The sequence below is a fragment of the Ranitomeya variabilis genome, chromosome 6 (genome assembly GCF_051348905.1).
Source record: "Ranitomeya variabilis isolate aRanVar5 chromosome 6, aRanVar5.hap1, whole genome shotgun sequence".
Lineage (NCBI taxonomy): Eukaryota > Metazoa > Chordata > Amphibia > Anura > Dendrobatidae > Ranitomeya > Ranitomeya variabilis.
Window position 1 is genome coordinate 235,714,949 of NC_135237.1, and position 20,525 is coordinate 235,735,473.

At 46.9% G+C, this 20,525-nt stretch overlaps 1 protein-coding gene across 13 annotated transcripts in view; it reads right to left on the minus strand.

Moving 5' to 3' along the window:
• The window catches only part of CTNND2 (catenin delta 2), a 3,400,942-nt gene that overhangs the window by 1,048,548 nt on the left and 2,331,869 nt on the right, over positions 1 to 20,525 (minus strand). The gene's annotated exons all lie outside the window — the stretch shown is intronic.

The window sequence follows — 20,525 nt, forward strand, 5'->3', positions numbered from 1 at the left end:
TAGTAGGTAGGCTACTGATTTCCACCTGCAAAGGGAACTCTGGATGTGCCTTCGGACTGGCCGGCCTCAGCCAGCCCTGTTAGCAGTGCTCTGGATTGCGGATACCGAAGCCTTCAGTAAAGAGGTAAAGAGACTGCAACCCTGTGTCCTCGTTATTTACTGTGACCTACACCGTCACCTACATCTTTATTTGGGTGTCCCTAAGCAGGGCCACGGACCGGGTCAGGCCACCGTGACATCCCCAGAACCGAGAGACCCGGTACCGAGTACCCCGCTGCCCTGCGTTTGGGGTTCGCTCCAAACTTGGCGTCACGAACAGGATCTACTTAAGCCTGAAGATCAGGTCATGTGTGCCTTGGAACTGTGACTGAATTGTGCTTGAATCGTGATTTATTGCAAAGACTGTGTATTGCTATTTGCCGCCAAAAATTCCCGCCAAAACCGCCGCCATTACAGCGCCACGAGGAGCGCAGAAGAAGAAGAAGGGCGTGCCATGGGAGGAGACTATCAAAGTGGCGCCAGAAGTGATGACCGCCCCTTCCGACTACTGTTGCGAGAGGACGACCTGCCTCGAAGCAGAGGAGAACCGCCCCCTGATTTGCAACTGCGGGAACCAAGACAAGAAGGAGCTCCACCCTCAGAAGATGGCGGAACCATGTGTGTGTGCAGCTGCCGACTGTGAAACAGCGAGGGTGACCAGCGAGTACCTGAACGACGACGAAGTGATCCCGGACTATCCCCACCGACCGGAGGCAGATCTGAACCCACCGCAGCTGGAGGATCCGAACCTCTTGGAGCCGCAGGTGGGGGAGCCGAGTGAACCCATCCCAGACACGGAGCCAGCAGATGTGAAGCCATGGAGGTCGGAGCTGTCCCGGAGGGTCGCATCGGAAGAACCGCGGTCCCAGCCGCTGCCGACTCCAGTGTCCTCATTAGTGGAACAGACCGGCATTGGTGGAACCACATCAGATACAGGTATGGAAAGCGCCCCTGCTCTCCCGACTGATCCTGCTCCCGTGACCGCTCCCCGTCCCGACAGTGACCAATTCCTCTCTGCTGAGCTGGTAGTGGTAACCCCCGATACTATGGCGAAGCTGGTGCCTCCGTTACCGACAACTATGGGAGAACCACCAGATGTGAGCTCAGAGGGGGTGATCTTCCAATGGGATACCCCAAGGATTAGGCCAGACGGGGTCAGGCAGGAGGGCCTCAGCATTGCTGTGCTCACCTGGGAACAATATAAACAATGCTTAATTCTACACTGGAAAAACCGAAAAGAGACAGAACAAAGTGACCCACCGAAAGTACAAAACTCAAAGACTGAACGCGGTAAGAAGAACTTGGTAAAACAGGGGACTGTACTAGCCTTTCACCCAAAACGGGGTTGGGGCTCTATACAGGAACTGGAACTGCCGACTGAAGTCTTCTTTACCAGCTACAATGTGAAGACCCCGTTCCGAAACAGATGTGACAATCCACTACTATGTAAAGGAGACCAGGTGACCTACACTCGCCATCGGAGTGCGCAAGGATGGTGTGCTCGGAATGTCCAACGATGCGAGCCTGCAGTGGCGCCACCTGCTGCCCTGACTACGACTAACTCTGACCTGACAAATTCTACTACTATCACCACTGTGTGCATTATTGCTGCTACTGAACTTGAACCAAAGCTGACATTAGGATCCAGACACCGGGTGACCTGACCGCACCTGAGAGACGAATCACTGATACTGACACCGCATCAGCCGAGAACAAGGAACCAGAGCTTTCCGGTCAGGAAGTGTTCCCTACCAACTGATGCCTTGCAACCTACTATGAGAATAAACCTCAGAACCACGAGTATGTATATAGTTAACTGTTTGTTTTCTTGCTGTTTTGCTGCTTTAAACCCGACCAGGGTTAGTTCTTAAAGGGATCCCTTCGTTCACCCGGGATCCCTATTGTTTTATGTTTTTGCACAAGTTTTCCACGTTTATCAAAGACTGCCGAATCATGGACGGTGAATGATTCACAAACTGTTGCTGTATATAGTTGCACCTTCTTAAAGGTGCCCCCTACTGGTTTTACAAAAAGAAGAGCTTTTTGAAGAGACTGTTCCTGATTACAGCGCAGAAGTTCTTGCTTTATCAGATTTGCAAATTGATAGTTTGCACTACCTCAAAGAGACTTGGTTTCCCTCTTAAAGGGAATGTCTAGTTGTGCACTTAGTTTAACCCATAATGTTGGCTTAAATAGTTAGATAGTAATAATGTTTTACATAGTAGTAGTATGTAGATAGACAGATAGTGATAAGGAATAGAAATGTTGATAATGATAAGTGAATAAAATTGAAGTTAAAGTGATTATTAGAACTGATGATAGAAAGCCAAGGAAAGATGCAGTAGGCCCGAGGGGGTAGGCAAGAGAGTCCTGCATATGAGAAGGAGAGCTACGAGAAAAATGTTGATTTGCACTTTTAGTCTTGTAGTATGCCTTTAGTGGGTACCTGACCTTACGCCCTTAAAGGAAAAGCATTAAGCTACTTACGGGTAGCGGCATTTCTCGGAGGCCCATGACAGCACGACGAGAGAGGGGATCCGCCCATTAGGAACAGGAAACCTACAGAAACAAAAGGGCGGCACCTCTCCCCTGCATCAGTTGTATTTCAGAGCCTTGAGAGGACTACCGCGGTTAGTAGCATACAAAAATATACATTATATACAGTTTATATACAAAATTTTAACCCATATATTGGAACTGGGCAAATACACGTGAGATATATACATTATAGGAGGTGCAACCCCCACGTGAAATAGGGAGGGAACTAAGGGTGCTGTCATGGGCCTCCGAGAAATGCCGCTACCCGTAAGTAGCTTAATGCTTTACTCGGACTCCCATGACAGCACGACGAGAGATTTACAGAGATGTAACGCTACCTTAGGGAGGGACTATAGCTTGCAGCACCCTTAACCCGAAAGTGAGATCAGAGGAGGCCCCTAAATCCAACCTATAGTGTTTAAAGAAGGTGGACGAGGATGACCATGTGGCCGCCTTACATATGTCGATTGATACTCCAGATTTTTCCGCCCAGGATGTAGCCATGGCTCTCGTGGAATGCGCCCTCAGATTCTGCGGAGTCGGACCCCCACCTGCAGTATAAGCCAAAGAGATAGCCTCCCTAATCCACTTCGCTAGTGTGTACTTTGATACCCTGAGTCCCTTTCTAGGATTTTGGAAAGATAGAAATAACGCATTATCTTTCTTCCATGTATCGGTAACAGAGATGTACTCTAACAGGCATCTCCTAAGACCTAACGTCTAGCGTATGGAGTAGTTCTTCCTTAGGGTTGGAAGGGTTAGGAAGGAAGGATGGTAACACTATCTCCTGAGACCTGTGAAACCGACATGATACTTTTGGTAAATAGGCCGGGTCCGGTCTGAGGACTACCCTATCTGGCAGAAACTCTGTATAAGGGGAAATTCTGGAGAGAGCTTGTATGTCTCCTACCCTACGGGCAGATGTTATCGCTACCAGAAATGCTGTTTTAAGGGATAATGCCTTAATTGAAGCTGAATGTAATGGTTCAAACGGCTCTCTAGTCAATGCAGACAGGACTAAATTAAGATCCCAAGGCATAGATCTATCCTTATGTATGGGTCTAGCCCTACTAAAAGCTTTAATGAACCTTGAGATCCAATAATTATTGGCGATGTTACAGGAAAACAAGGCCCCTAGGGCCGAGACTTGTACCTTTAGGGTACTAGTGGATAGATCTAGCTCTAAGCCCCTTTGCAGGAATTCTAAGATCTGTTTTATAGGTATTCCCTCTTCTAAATTAAAGTCAGAAGAGGCCAGGAATTTCCGCCAGGTTCTAGCGTAGATTGTTGTTGTAATCTGCTTTCTACTTTTCATAAGGGTTTCAATCAAATTTGGGGAGAACCCTTTGTTTTTCAGTAATGCCCTCTCAAACTCCATGCCGTCAAATGGAGACTCTTTACTTGAGGATGGCTGATCGGACCCTGGTGGAGCAAATCTGGGATGTCCGGAAGCACCGAGGGGTCCTCCACTGACATGATCCTGAGCCAGGTGAACCAGACCCTTCTGGGCCAGAATGGGGCAATCAATATAACTCTTGCCCGATCTTCTCTTATCTTCCTGATTACCAGAGGTATCAGGCCCAGCGGGGGGAACGCATAAGCCAACCGAAAGTCCCAGTTGATCAGAAAGGCGTCTACCGCCAGAGGATTCTCCCTGGGATTTAGGGAACAGAATTTTATTGTCTTTCGGTTGTCCCTGGTGGCAAATAAATCCACCTCTGGATGTCCCCATTTTTGGACAATCTGGTTGAACACGAGACCGTTTAGAGACCATTCCCCTTGTCTCAGGGTGTTGCGGCTTAGAAAGTCCGCTTTCACATTTTCTTTTCCTCTTATGTGCAGTGCGGTTAAAGATAGAAAATGGTTTTCCGCTGTCTGGAATAAACGGTCCGCCACTCTCATCAGAGATTCGGAATGAGTTCCACCCTGGTGATTTATGTATGCGACCGCCACCTGGTTGTCCGAGAGGATCTTGACATGGTGACCCTGCAGATATATGAGGAATTTTTTAACTGAAAGTTCAATTGCCATTAACTCTCTGTGGTTAGAGGAGGCTGATGTTAAGGGGTCCCATAGACCCTGAACTATCATGTCATCCATGTGTGCTCCCCAACCTGAAGGGCTAGCGTCTGTTGTTACAATACGTGTCACCCGTGTTACCCAGGGAACTCCCGCCGATAAATTGTCACTGTTTAGCCACCATCTAAGAGAAGTAAGGGCTTCTGGACCCAAAGTAATCTGACTCTGCAAAGACCCCTGTAAAACTCTATCATTAACCAGTACCTCGGATTGTAAAGGTCTGGTGTGAAATTGGGCCCAATAGACAGCGGGAATGCATGAGGTTAGAGATCCTAACAGTGACATAGCCTGTCTAAGGGTCATGGATGGTTTATCAATTGCTTTAGACACTTGTTGTTGGATGTGTAACAACTTGTCAGGCGGAAGACCACACTGTTGGGTTTCTGAATTTAACAACAGCCCTAAGAATCTCTGTATCATTTGGGGCTGTAATCGGGATTTTTCATAATTTATGATCCACCCCAGATGCTCAAGTTTGGTTGTGGTTGTTTCTAGTTGTGAGAGGCAATGGTCTGCTGAACTTCCCACTATAAGGAAGTCATCCAAATAGGGGACAATCAGGATGTCAGATTCTCGCAAGTGCGCCATGACTTCGGCCACTAACTTTGTAAATACCCTAGGAGCCGCTGATAGGCCAAAGGGAAGAGCTCTGAACTGGAAGTGACGAATCTGTCCCCCCATTGTCACAGCTACTCTCAGGAATCTCTGGAAGTCTTCATGTATTGGAACATGATAGTATGCGTCCTTTAAATCCACAACTACCATGAAGCAGTGTTTAAACAACATTTTTATTGCTGTACTGACTGTTTCCATTTTAAATGATTCATTGACCAGGAACTCATTAAGGCTTTTGAGATTTATGATCGTTCTAAACGATCCGTCTGGCTTCTTGATCAGAAAAAGAGGAGAGTAAAATCCCCTCCCTCTTTCTGATCCTGGGATTTCGATCAAAACTTTCTTGGAGCATAAGTTCATGACCTCTGCTTCCAGGGCTGCTTGTTCAAGGGGGGAGGAACGTGTTATGGTTCTCAATGGCAAGAGAACATAGCCCAGCAAACATAAGAACTAGCTCTTGGAAGGATGGAAACTAAACTGACCATGAACTAAACCTGCCGCACAACTAACAGTAGCCGGGTAGCGTTGCCTACGTTTTATCCCTATACGCCCAGCGCCAGCCGGAGGACTAACTAATCCTGGCAGAGGAAAATATAGTCCTGGCTCACCTCTAGAGAAATTTCCCCGAAAGGCAGACAGAGGCCCCCACATATATTGGCGGTGATTTAAGATGAAAATGACAAACGTAGTATGAAAATAGGTTTAGCAAAATTGAGGTCCGCTTACTAGATAGCAGGAAGACAGAAAGGGCACTTTTATGGTCAGCTGAAAACCCTATCAAAACACCATCCTGAAATTACTTTAAGACTCTAGTATTAACTCATAACATCAGAGTGGCAATTTCAGATCACAAGAGCTTTCCAGACACAGAAACGAAACTACAGCTGTGAACTGGAACAAAATGCAAAAACAAACGAGGACTAAAGTCCAACTTAGCTGGGAGTTGTCTAGCAGCAGGAACATGCACAGAAAGGCTTCTGATTACAATGTTGACCGGCATGGAAGTGACAGAGGAGCAAGGCTAAATAGCGACTCCCACATCCTGATGGAAACAGGTGAACAGAGGGGATGATGCACACCAGTTCAATTCCACCAGTGGCCACCGGGGGAGCCCAAAATCCAATTTCACAACAGTACCCCCCCCTCAAGGAGGGGGCACCGAACCCTCACCAGAACCACCAGGGCGATCAGGATGAGCCCTATGAAAGGCACGGACCAGATCGGAGGCATGAACATCAGAGGCAGTCACCCAAGAATTATCCTCCTGACCGTATCCCTTCCATTTGACCAGATACTGGAGTTTCCGTCTGGAAACACGGGAGTCCAAGATTTTTTCCACAACGTACTCCAACTCGCCCTCAACCAACACCGGAGCAGGAGGCTCAACGGAAGGCACAACCGGTACCTCATACCTGCGCAATAATGACCGATGAAAAACATTATGAATAGAAAAAGATGCAGGGAGGTCCAAACGGAAGGACACAGGGTTAAGAATCTCCAATATCTTGTACGGGCCGATGAACCGAGGCTTAAACTTAGGAGAAGAAACCCTCATAGGGACAAAACGAGAAGACAACCACACCAAGTCCCCAACACAAAGCCGAGGACCAACCCGACGCCGGCGGTTGGCAAATAGCTGAGTCTTCTCCTGGGACAACTTCAAATTGTCCACTACCTGCCCCCAAATCTGATGCAACCTCTCCACCACAGCATCCACTCCAGGACAATCCGAAGATTCCACCTGACCAGAAGAAAATCGAGGATGAAACCCCGAATTACAGAAAAAAGGAGACACCAAGGTGGCAGAGCTGGCCCGATTATTGAGGGCAAACTCCGCTAAAGGCAAAAAAGCAACCCAATCATCCTGATCTGCAGACACAAAACACCTCAAATATGTCTCCAAGGTCTGATTCGTCCGCTCGGTCTGGCCATTAGTCTGAGGATGGAAAGCAGACGAGAAAGACAAATCTATGCCCATCCTAGCACAGAATGCTCGCCAAAATCTAGACACGAATTGGGTTCCTCTGTCAGAAACGATATTCTCCGGAATACCATGCAAACGGACCACATTTTGAAAAAACAGAGGAACCAACTCGGAAGAAGAAGGCAACTTAGGCAGGGGAACCAAATGGACCATCTTAGAGAAACGGTCACACACCACCCAGATGACAGACATCTTCTGAGAAACAGGAAGATCCGAAATAAAATCCATCGAGATGTGCATCCAGGGCCTCTTCGGGATAGGCAAGGGCAACAACAATCCACTAGCCCGAGAACAACAAGGCTTGGCCCGAGCACAAACGTCACAAGACTGCACAAAGCCTCGCACATCTCGAGACAGGGAAGGCCACCAGAAGGACCTTGCCACCAAATCCCTGGTACCAAAGATTCCAGGATGACCTGCCAACGCAGAAGAATGAACCTCAGAAATGACTTTACTGGTCCAATCATCAGGAACAAACAGTCTACCAGGTGGGCAACGATCAGGTCTATCCGCCTGAAACTCCTGCAAGGCCGACCGCAGGTCTGGAGAAACGGCAGACAATATCACTCCATCCTTAAGGATACCTGTAGGTTCAGAATTACCAGGGGAGTCAGGCTCAAAACTCCTAGAAAGGGCATCCGCCTTAACATTCTTAGAACCCGGCAGGTAGGACACCACAAAATTAAACCGAGAGAAAAACAACGACCAGCGCGCCTGTCTAGGATTCAGGCGTCTGGCGGACTCAAGATAAATTAGATTTTTGTGGTCAGTCAATACCACCACCTGATGTCTAGCCCCCTCAAGCCAATGACGCCACTCCTCAAAAGCCCACTTCATGGCCAAAAGCTCCCGATTCCCAACATCATAATTCCGCTCGGCGGGTGAAAATTTACGCGAGAAAAAAGCACAAGGTCTCATCACGGAACAATCGGAACTTCTCTGCGACAAAACCGCCCCAGCTCCGATTTCAGAAGCGTCGACCTCAACCTGAAAAGGAAGAGCAACATCAGGCTGACGCAACACAGGGGCGGAAGAAAAGCGGCGCTTAAGCTCCCGAAAGGCCTCCACAGCAGCAGGGGACCAATCAGCAACATCAGCACCCTTCTTAGTCAAATCAGTCAATGGTTTAACAACATCAGAAAAACCAGCAATAAATCGACGATAAAAGTTAGCAAAGCCCAAAAATTTCTGAAGACTCTTAAGAGAAGAGGGTTGCGTCCAATCACAAATAGCCTGAACCTTGACAGGATCCATCTCGATGGAAGAGGGGGAAAAAATATATCCCAAAAAGGAAATCTTTTGAACCCCAAAAACGCACTTAGAACCCTTCACACACAAGGAATTAGACCGCAAAACCTGAAAAACCCTCCTGACCTGCTGGACATGAGAGTCCCAGTCATCCGAAAAAATCAAAATATCATCCAGATACACAATCATAAATTTATCCAAATAATCACGGAAAATGTCATGCATAAAGGACTGAAAGACTGAAGGGGCATTTGAAAGACCAAAAGGCATCACCAAATACTCAAAGTGGCCCTCGGGCGTATTAAATGCGGTTTTCCACTCATTCCCCTGCTTAATTCGCACCAAATTATACGCCCCACGGAGATCTATCTTAGAGAACCACTTGGCCCCCTTTATGCGAGCAAACAAATCAGTCAGCAGTGGCAACGGATATTGATATTTAACCGTGATTTTATTCAAAAGCCGATAATCAATACACGGCCTCAAAGAGCCATCTTTCTTAGCCACAAAGAAAAAACCGGCTCCTAAGGGAGATGACGAAGGACGAATATGTCCCTTTTCCAAGGACTCCTTTATATATTCTCGCATAGCAGCATGTTCAGGCACAGACAGATTAAATAAACGACCCTTAGGGTATTTACTACCCGGAATCAAATCTATGGCACAATCGCATTCCCGGTGCGGAGGTAATGAACCAAGCTTAGGTTCTTCAAAAACGTCACGATATTCAGTCAAGAATTCAGGAATCTCAGAGGGAATAGATGACGAAATGGAAACCACAGGGACGTCCCCATGCGTCCCCTTACATCCCCAGCTTAACACAGACATAGCTTTCCAGTCAAGAACTGGGTTATGAGATTGCAGCCATGGCAATCCAAGCACCAACACATCATGTAGGTTATACAGCACAAGAAAGCGAATAATCTCCTGGTGATCCGGATTAATCCGCATAGTTACTTGTGTCCAGTATTGTGGTTTATTACTAGCCAATGGGGTGGAGTCAATCCCCTTCAGGGGTATAGGAGTTTCAAGAGGCTCCAAATCATACCCACAGCGTTTGGCAAAGGACCAATCCATAAGACTCAAAGCGGCGCCAGAGTCGACATAGGCATCCGCGGTAATAGATGATAAAGAACAAATCAGGGTCACAGATAGAATAAACTTAGACTGTAAAGTGCCAATTGAAACAGACTTATCAAGCTTCTTAATACGCTTAGAGCATGCTGATATAACATGAGTTGAATCACCGCAGTAGAAGCACAACCCATTTTTTCGTCTAAAATTCTGCCGTTCACTTCTGGACAGAATTCTATCACATTGCATATTCTCTGGCGTCTTCTCAGTAGACACCGCCAAATGGTGCACAGGTTTGCGCTCCCGCAGACGCCTATCGATCTGGATAGCCATTGTCATGGACTCATTCAGACCCGCAGGCACAGGGAACCCCACCATAACATCCTTAATGGCATCAGAGAGACCCTCTCTGAAATTCGCCGCCAGGGCGCACTCATTCCACTGAGTAAGCACAGCCCATTTACGGAATTTCTGGCAGTATATTTCAGCTTCGTCTTGCCCCTGAGATAGGGACATCAAGGCCTTTTCCGCCTGAAGTTCTAACTGAGGTTCCTCATAAAGCAACCCCAAGGCCAGAAAAAACGCATCCACATTGAGCAACGCAGGATCCCCTGGAGCCAATGCAAAAGCCCAATCCTGAGGGTCGCCCCGGAGCAAGGAAATCACAATCCTGACCTGCTGAGCAGGATCTCCAGCAGAGCGAGATTTCAGGGACAAAAACAACTTGCAATTATTTTTGAAATTTTGAAAGCAAGATCTATTCCCCGAGAAAAATTCAGGCAAAGGAATTCTAGGTTCAGATATAGGAACATGAACAACAAAATCTTGTAAATTGTGAACTTTCGTGGTGAGATTATTCAAACCTGCAGCTAAACTCTGAATATCCATTTTAAACAGGTGAACACAGAGCCATTCCAGGATTAGAAGGAGAGAGAGAGAGAGAAAGGCTGCAATATAGGCAGACTTGCAAGAGATTCAATTACAAGCACACTCAGAACTGAAGGAGAAAAAAAAAAAAAAAAAAAATCTTCAGCAGACTTCTCTTTTCTCTCCTTTCTCTGTCAATTAATTTAACCCTTTGTGCCGGTCAAACTGTTATGGTTCTCAATGGCAAGAGAACATAGCCCAGCAAACATAAGAACTAGCTCTTGGAAGGATGGAAACTAAACTGACCATGAACTAAACCTGCCGCACAACTAACAGTAGCCGGGTAGCGTTGCCTACGTTTTATCCCTATACGCCCAGCGCCAGCCGGAGGACTAACTAATCCTGGCAGAGGAAAATATAGTCCTGGCTCACCTCTAGAGAAATTTCCCCGAAAGGCAGACAGAGGCCCCCACATATATTGGCGGTGATTTAAGATGAAAATGACAAACGTAGTATGAAAATAGGTTTAGCAAAATTGAGGTCCGCTTACTAGATAGCAGGAAGACAGAAAGGGCACTTTTATGGTCAGCTGAAAACCCTATCAAAACACCATCCTGAAATTACTTTAAGACTCTAGTATTAACTCATAACATCAGAGTGGCAATTTCAGATCACAAGAGCTTTCCAGACACAGAAACGAAACTACAGCTGTGAACTGGAACAAAATGCAAAAACAAACGAGGACTAAAGTCCAACTTAGCTGGGAGTTGTCTAGCAGCAGGAACATGCACAGAAAGGCTTCTGATTACAATGTTGACCGGCATGGAAGTGACAGAGGAGCAAGGCTAAATAGCGACTCCCACATCCTGATGGAAACAGGTGAACAGAGGGGATGATGCACACCAGTTCAATTCCACCAGTGGCCACCGGGGGAACCCAAAATCCAATTTCACAACAGGAACGTAAAGGGGTTAACTTAAATTTATCCCGAGGCCAGTGACTAAAGTCAAGTTTTAGACCTTTTGCTATAATGCCTCGGACCCATTTACTGTTCGTAATGTCAAACCATGCTGAAGAGAATGTTGACAGTCTACCCCCCACGGGGATTGCTAGTCATTGGTCCGGCTTTTTCTGTTCTTTTGAGGAACGGCGAAACATATAGCCCGTACCTCTTCCACGTCTATCCTCCCATCTAAAACTCTCTCTAGAGGGTGAGGACCCGCGTTTCTTTCCGCGACCAAATCTCCTTCTATTGAAGGGCCGACGGTAGGATGCTGAAGACGGATTACGAAATTTCTTCTTGTCATCCCCCGCTTTCTCCAGCAACTCATCCAGAGTTGGACCAAAGAGATATTCTCCCTTACACAGGATTGCGCAGAGTTTAGCTCTGGATTGTATGTCGCCTGACCAGCACTTCAACCATAAGGCTCTACGAGCCGCGTTGGAGAGCCCTGCCGCTCTAGCCGCCATCCTGACTGAGTCCACCGAAGCGTCTGATAGAAAGGCCGCAGCATTTTGAATTGTTGGTAAAGCCTTCAGAATAGAATCTGTGGAAGCGCCGTCCTTGAGCTGGAACTCTAACTGATCCAGCCGGACCATTAAAGACCTGGCTGTACATGTCGCGGCAACCGCTGGTCTGAGAGATCCTGCCGCTGTCTCCCAGGTACCTTTAAGGAAAATGTTCGCTTTTCTATCAAGGGGGTCCTTGAGGGTCCCCATATCCTCAAATGGCAACGAGGCTCTCTTGGATGCTTTTGCCACCGCCGCATCCAACTTAGGGGCTTTGTCCCATGTCTCTACAACCGGATCATCAAAGGGGTACCTGCGTTTTAAAGCTGGCGGTAAGGAACCCTTCTTTTCCGGCTTCTTCCATTCCCGGAGGATCAAGTCTTGAATTTTTTCGTTCACTGGAAAAGATCTATGTTTTTTACGATCCAGTCCGCTGAACATCATCTCTTGCTTTGAGGGCTGCGGCTTGGGTTCTTCTATGCCCATTGTGCCCCTAACTGACTTGACCACTTTGTCAATCTTATCCAGGGGCAGACAAAATCGTCCAGACTCCTCATCTGATGAAGAGGAGGAAGGACTAGAGTGATAGGCACCCTCTTCTCTTTCTTCCTCCGAAGAATTAGAGCCCAGGGGGGTTCTATGTTTTGAACCTCCCGTTTGGGATAGGGACCGTAGGGATTCCCTTACTTCCAAACGGATCATCTCCTTCAGGTTTGCCGCACTCACAGACTCTTCCGCTACCTGGGGGGGGGGACAATATAGGTGATAACTACTATCTGACCTAATGTCACTTCCACCCCACCACACCTGTAGACCTCACCGTCTGTTGTATACAGGGGGCACATAATTTCTTAGGACAAGAGTCTGGTAAGGGGACTCCACAGAGGGCACACTCCTTATGTTTTGACTTGTCACTCTTCTTTCCCTAGAATGATAAAGTACAAGGGGCCCGCGTCACAGAGTGAACTTTCACGTAGATCACTTACCCGTGCGCCAAAGTAAAGTACCGGAATGCGAGGGGGTTCTTTCCTAGTCGAAGCTCTTGATCCCTGCCCGGATGAGCTTTTACGACTGGACTGGTCGCTTCTGTCCTTCTCCTTGGGCTTCTGACGCACATCATCAAGCAGCTGCTGCTGCTCACCACCACTCTCCATGATGAACTGCGACCAAAAGCAGGGTTTCAAAGTCGTCACCTGCTTAAATCCCCCTTGGATCCGGTCAGCAGATAGGCCAGCGCCATTCCCATTGGCCTAGGATACAGCAGGGAGGATTCTTGTGGGAGAAACCGGTAATCAGGATACATGGGCGCCACCATTTTGGATCGACTGCGCATGCGCAGACATCCGGCGACCCGGAAGCGGCTACTAACTCCGCCCCCCCACGTCACCGCACCCAGAAACGCTCCAGCACACGCTGAGAGCGGTGCAGGACGCCGGGGACGGATCGCAGCGCTCCGGGTGTTCACCCACATAATCCTGACGCCGGCACCCCGCAAGCACGCCGCACCGCTGCACCGCCAATGGCATATACTTACCGGCGCTGACGCTGATGGAGGCGAGAAATCCCCTGGACTCTGCTCCCTGCTGCGAACGCCACCGACGTGCAGTCCAGCAAGGACCACCGTGGCGTCTCCAGGGATCTCCGCACCGGCCGAGGTAGGAGACCCCCTCGCTACCGGATTCGGCCGGCCGGCCTGGGCTCCATAAGATTCATCTGTAGGCACCCGTCCCTTTAGGAACAGGAAACCAACTGATGCAGGGGAGAGGTGCCGCCCTTTTGTTTCTGTAGGTTTTCTGTTCCTAATGGGCGGATCCCCTCTCTCGTCGTGCTGTCATGGGAGTCCGAGTAAAGTTAAATTATTGTTCCAGAAAAGTTTGCACTTAGTAGATAGTAGATAGTATGCCCGGTTGGGTAATGATAGTTATTTATAGCTAGTTATTTAATAAGTGTTATTTAAAATCTTCAACACAATGTAAATATGTTTCTGTTTTTAACATTCAAGTGTCCTCACCTCCCATAAAGGGAAGCACTGTTATATTTACTTGTTTACAGCATTCCAAAATTTTGTATGTCTTTTGCTACCATGTATTGTTCTTCTTTCCCAGTCCGGGAGTACTGGATTTAACGGGGGGAGTGCAGCTCCCCAAAGTCCTGGTCGTTGCAGTATTGTCACTCTGCCGCTAAGGGGAGTGATTGTACGTCTGATGGCACTAAAGGAGTTCACCTGACCAGGTATCACAGTCACACATTACACTTCACACTCTGGTCACCAGGAGGAGCAAAAGGTTCTATGTATTAGGCAACTCCTCACACTCTGGTAAAACTGGGGGCTGGATAGGAAGTTAGAGAGAAGCTGACTGGGTTTTTTGCCCAGGTAACATCTAGTGAGAAGAGAGCGTTACTTGGGAAGATTCAGGGGAAACCCTGTCAGGGGTGGGATCCTAGCAAAAGGACAGATCATTACGGAGCCGTGCCTGCATCTCATTGCGGCAGCATCCTAAGAAAGGACACGAAGTGAAGGATATTGTGGAGAAGTGAGAAACGAGATCACAGCACAAAGGCGATAGAACCAGTAGGAGTCGTGCTCCGAGATCGGCAACATCCTTCTGAGGCGCGTGGCCGCTTGGAACGCTGAGGAAGTAATAGACCCTACACATTACTTTGAACTACGGCAGGGCAGTTAACTTTAGGTTGGCTGTCTCACCTTTTACACCTAATGAAGACAACGGAGGCAATTGTGGGAGAGGGGCGTCTCTGGGGTCCCTATAAAAACTCCAGGCCTACCCCGTCATACAGGTGTGTCCTAGCCATATCATCTGGGGGACGGAGAGAGAAAGAACAGAAACAAACACGACAGTTGTGAGGACTATCCCGTTGTGCTCAGCAGGGAAGTACTACAACACCCAGGCGCTAGTAGGTAGGCTACTGATTTCCACCTGCAAAGGGAACTCTGGATGTGCATTCAGACCGGCCGGTCTCAGCCAGCCCTGTTAGCAGTGCTCTGGATTGCGGATACCAAAGCCTTCAGTAAAGAGGTAAAGAGACTGCAACCCTGTGTCCTCGTTATTTACTGCGACCTACACTGTCACCTACATCTTTAATTGGGCGCCCCTTAGCAGGGCCACGGACCGGGTCAGGCCACCGTGACATCCCCAGAACCGAGAGACCCGGTACCGAGTACCCCGCTGTTCTGCGTTTGGGGGCCGCTCCATATCCATAGCTTCTCTCTAGGCTATGGATATCAGCCCACAGCTGTATGCTATATAAAATATAGGGGGACCCCCATGTCATTTTTTTTAGTGGTCCCCCTATTTTAATAGCCAGTAAAGGCTAAGCAAACAGCTGTGGGCTGATATTCATAGCCTGGGAAGGGGCCATGGGTATTACCCCCTTCCCAGGCTTCAAATATTGGCCCCCTGCCGTCGGCTTTCCCCCTCTGGTGCAGAAAATTGCTTGGGAGCCCACACCATTTTTTTTTCCTTTTTTTTTAATTAAACATGTTTATTAATCAACATTGGCCTTGCTATTATATATTTATGGATATATCTATAGATATAACTGTGGATAATCTATCTATATATATATTTATAGATAGATAGTTATATCTATAGATATATAGATATATCCATCCATATATATGGCTACTTTCACACATCAGGTTTTTGCCGTCAGGCACAATCCGGCGAGTTTTTTTATCATAGAGTTGTATTAGCGCCGGATTGCGCCTGATGGCCACACGTTTCATCTGTTTTTTGATGGATCCATCAAAAAAGCTGTTTCCAGCGGACGGAGAAAACTTACAGAGGATATATAAATCTATCTATTCATATATCTATAGATCTATCTATCTATCTATCTGTGTGTAATGGAGTGTAGGTTGGACAAATGTAAAAGAGGAGGTTGGACAAGAAATTACGTCACAATTTTTTTTTTTTGCTCAACAATACATCTTTATTTTGCTTTCAAAAATGCACCAAAAATGCATAAAAAAACACACCAAAACGCGTAAAAAACACATCAAAAACGCACCTGCGTTTTCTGCCAAGAGATGCAGAATCTGCACAAAAAAGTCTCCACAGTAGCTCCACCTCCACCCCTCAACGTTTTCACAGTCCCACCGCCCACTTTTGCAAAAACTCCGCTTCTGCAACACGTCCTCATCAATCGCACATTTAGGGTATGTGCACACATTGCGGATTTGCTTCTGGAATTTTTTGTACGGATTCTGCATCTCTTGGCAGAAAATGCAGGTGCATTTTTGATGCGTTTTTTTATGCGTTTTTGAAAGCTAAATAAAGATGTATTATTGAGCAAAAGAAAAAAAAATTGTGATGCAGTTTCTTGTCCAACCTCCTCTTTTACATTTGTCCAACCCACACTCCATTACACACAAAGAGATAGATAGATAGATAGATAGATAGATAGATAGATAGATAGATAGATAGATAGATAGATATATAGATAGATAGATCTATAGATATATGGATAGATCTATATATCCTCTGTAAGTTTTCTCCGTCCGCTGGAAAAAAAAACAGATGAAACGTGTGGCCATCAGGCACAATCCGGCGCTAATACAACTCTATGATAAAAAAAGGATCCTGAGGAAAAAAAATGTATCCGTTTTTTTCAAAACTCGCCGGATAGTGCCTGACGGCAAAAACCTGATGTGTGAAAGCAGCCAGATATATGGATAGATATATCTATGCATCTATAGCTATAACTATCTATCTATAAATATATCTATAGATAGATTATCCACAGTTATATCTATAGATAAATCCATAGATATATGATAGCAAGGCCAATGTTGATTAATGAACATGTTTAATTTAAAAAAAAAAAAAGGAAAAAAAAAATGGTATGGGCTCCTGCGCAATTTTATGCGCCAGAGGGGGAAAGCCGATGGCCGGGGGCCAATATTCATAGCCTGGGAAGGGGCCATGGGTATCAGCCCGCAGCTGTCTGCGTAGCCTTTACTGGCTATTAAAATAGGGGGACCCCCCAAAAAAATGACGTGGGGACCCCCTATATTTTAAAGCCAGAAAGGCTACGCAGACAGCTGCAAGCTGATATTCATAGCCTAGAGAGGGGCCATGGATATTTGCCCCCCTGGCTACAAATACCAGTCCCCAGTCGCCACATAAATGGCGCATCTGTAAGATGCACCAATTCCGGAACTTAGCCCCTCTCTTCCCACTCCCCTGTAGTGGTGGGATATGGGGTAATAAGGGGTTAATCTCACCTTGCTATTGCAAGGTGACATTAAGCCCAGTTAATAATGGAGAGGCGTCAATAAGATGCCTATCCATTACTAATCCTATAGTAGTGAAAGAGATAAAAAAAAGACACAGCCAGAAGAAAAGTATTTTAATATTTTTAATTTCAACATACTTACCATACTCGATCGCCTGCAAAAAATAAAAAAATAATAAACCAACAGTATACTCACTTTCCGCCGTAGTCCAATTAATAAAGAGTGTCCCACGATGATCTCCCCTATAGAACAGTGACATAGGGTGATGTAATCGCTTTATAGGCCTCCAGTGACACACTGACAGGAGACAATGGCTCTTGCAATGCATTACTGAAGAGGATACGTGAGTTCATTGGTCTCACTTTATGGCAAAGCTGAGTGGGAATTTTCCCACACAGCAGTGCCACAAGTGACAGTAAGGACTATTTCTCACAGAGGCGGAGGGATACAGTGAGGAAGTATACCTTCCGTCATTGTATCGTCGGAGCCCCTGGAGAGCGGTCGCATCAGCTGATGTGGCTGCTCTCCACGGGAGATCGTCGTGGGACACTTGTATTAATTGGATTTCTGTGGATCAGGGAGTATATTGTTTGTTTATTATTTTAATATTTTTTACAGGTGAGCAAGGGCTTCGGGGATCAAGGTGATGGTGAGTATGTACTCTATGTTGTGTGTACTGTATGTGTTGTGTATATGTACTGTATGTCTATATGTGTTGTATGTACTGTATGTATTTACTGTATGTTGTATGCTGTATGTATTGTATGTCTATATGTATGTGTTGTATGTACTGTATGTATGTACTGTATGTATGTACTGTATGTTGTATGTTGTATGTACTGTTGCATGTACTGTATGTCATATGTTGTATGTACTGTTGTATGTTGTATGTACTGTATGTCATATGTTGTATGCACTGTTGTATGTTGTTTGTACTGTTGTATGTACTGTATGTCATATGTTGTATGTACTGTTGTATGTTGTATGTAATGTATGTCATAAGTTGTATGTACTGTTGTGTGTTATATGTACTGTTGTATGTTGTATATACTATATGTCATATGTTGTATGTACTGTATGTCATGTTGTATGTACTGTATGTCATATGTTGTATGTACTGTTGTATGTTGTATGCTGTATGTACTGTTGAATGTTGTAAGTACTGTTGTGTGTTTTATGTACTGTTGTATGTTGCATGTACTGTTGTATGTTCTGTTGTATTTTGTATATACAGTTGTATGTTGTATCTACAGTATGTGATATGTTGTATGTACTGTTGTATGTTGTATGTTCTGTTGTATGTTGTATGTACTGTATGTTGTATGTGCTTGTTATTTGTTGTACTTACTGTATGTTGTATGTGTGCTTGATATATGTTGTATGTACTGTATGTATGTATGTATGTGTTTTTTGTTTTTTTCTACATTCATCACATTAGCTGGATGATGGGACTACCACTAATGTGTCAATCACTGTCACTGTAGCAGGCATAGCCCGATGGGACTTGTAGTCCCATCGGACGATGCCTGCACGCACACACACCCAAAGACCCCCCTGTACAGCCTCACAGACCCCCTGACAGCCCCGCACAGACCCCCTACAACCCCGGCAGACCCCCGGCAGCCCTGCACAGATCCCCAACAGCCCCGCAGACGCACCGGCAGCCCTGCACAGACCCCCAACAGCCCCGGCAGCCCTGCACAGACCCCCAGCAGCCCCGCACAGACCCCCGGACAGCCCTATACAGATCCGCACAAAGAATTGACATGCTGCGGAAAAAGCAACGCTGCGTTTCTGCATGTTTTTTTCCGCAGCATGCGCACAGCGGATTGGGTTTTCCATAGGTTTACGTGGTTTGGTAAACCGCATGGGAAACTGCTGCAGATCTGCAGCATCAAAAACACTGTGGATCTGCGGTAAAATCCGCAACATGTGAACATGGCCTCAAGGGGGCCCTAAAATATTGCCAGTATGAAATTCCTGGTGGCAGCCCTGCCAGAGAGTGAGAGAAGAAGCCCACTCCTCACAATCTTCTAAATGCCATGAACACTATTGATTGCAGCTTCTAGAACATAAGGCAGAGATAACATCATTGGGACCTGAGACAAACAGATCCAGTTGATGCCGTTGGGCAGAGCTAGTGTTCTGCACTGGAATCCTGGCACTTGCAGAACTCTGGGGGTCCCGTGTTCTGCAAGACTGCCAACTGTAGAGAAACGTCAAGGATGCACAAAGCCCAGCAAGTGCCATCAGTGGTCAGGAAAGGGTTAATGCTGTTACTACTATGTATGTTTACATTTGTTCCTAGTGATATATTGGACATCAAATACCGTATTTTTTGGCATATAAGACACACCGTCCTATAAGACGCACCCCAAATTTGGGGTGAAAAATGCAGAAAAAAAGATTTTTTATAAGATGGGGGTCCGTCTTATTGTCCGAATTTAAGATCTCTTACCTGAGGGCAGGCAGTGGCAGAGCAGGGTCACAGGAGGCATGGTGGTGGCAGAGGTGAGGTGATGCTGAGGTGCGGTGGGCGGAATGGCGTGCACCTGAGCAGGGTCCCATCCTGCTTAGGTGGGCGACGCCATGGCCTGGTGTCCATGGGGAGGTTGCTGTGGCGGTGGCAGACGTGCGGTCACTTCCTCAGGTGGCAGCGGCCAGGGTCCCTTCCACATTTGAGGTGACGCCACAGCAGTAGTGAAGGAGAGCAGCAGAGCTGGGTGGTTTTCCTGGTGGCGGCGGGCTTACCGGCATTGTGGCGGTGACAGAGGTGTGGGCATGATGTGGCACGGTGAGCTGTATGGCGTGAGCAGGTCCCTTCCATATTTGAGGTAAATCCGCGGCCCGGTACTGATGGAGAGCAGCAGTGCTGGTGAGTTACGGTATTTTCCGGTGGCGGCGGCCATCTTGCTGAGGCCGCTCGTGCGCAGATTCACTACTCTGCGTCCCAGGGCTTCAGGAAAATGGCCACCGCGATCTCCATCTGCGCACGCGCGGCCTCCCGCGGCCATTTTCCTGAAGCCCTGGGACGCAGAGTAGTGAATCTGCGCACGCGCGGCCTCAGCAAGATGTCCGCCGCCACCGGAAAATACCGTAACTCACCAGCGCTGCTGCTCTCCATCAATACCGGGCCGCGGATTCACCTCAAATATGGATGGGACCTGCTCACGCCATACAGCTCAGACGCACCCCCCCCCATTTTCCTCACAATTTTTTTGGGGAAAAAGTGCGTCTTATATGCCGAAAAATACGGTACTTGTTAAATTGCTATATCCGTTATTCATGTAATCCTTTATAACTCTTCAATAAAAT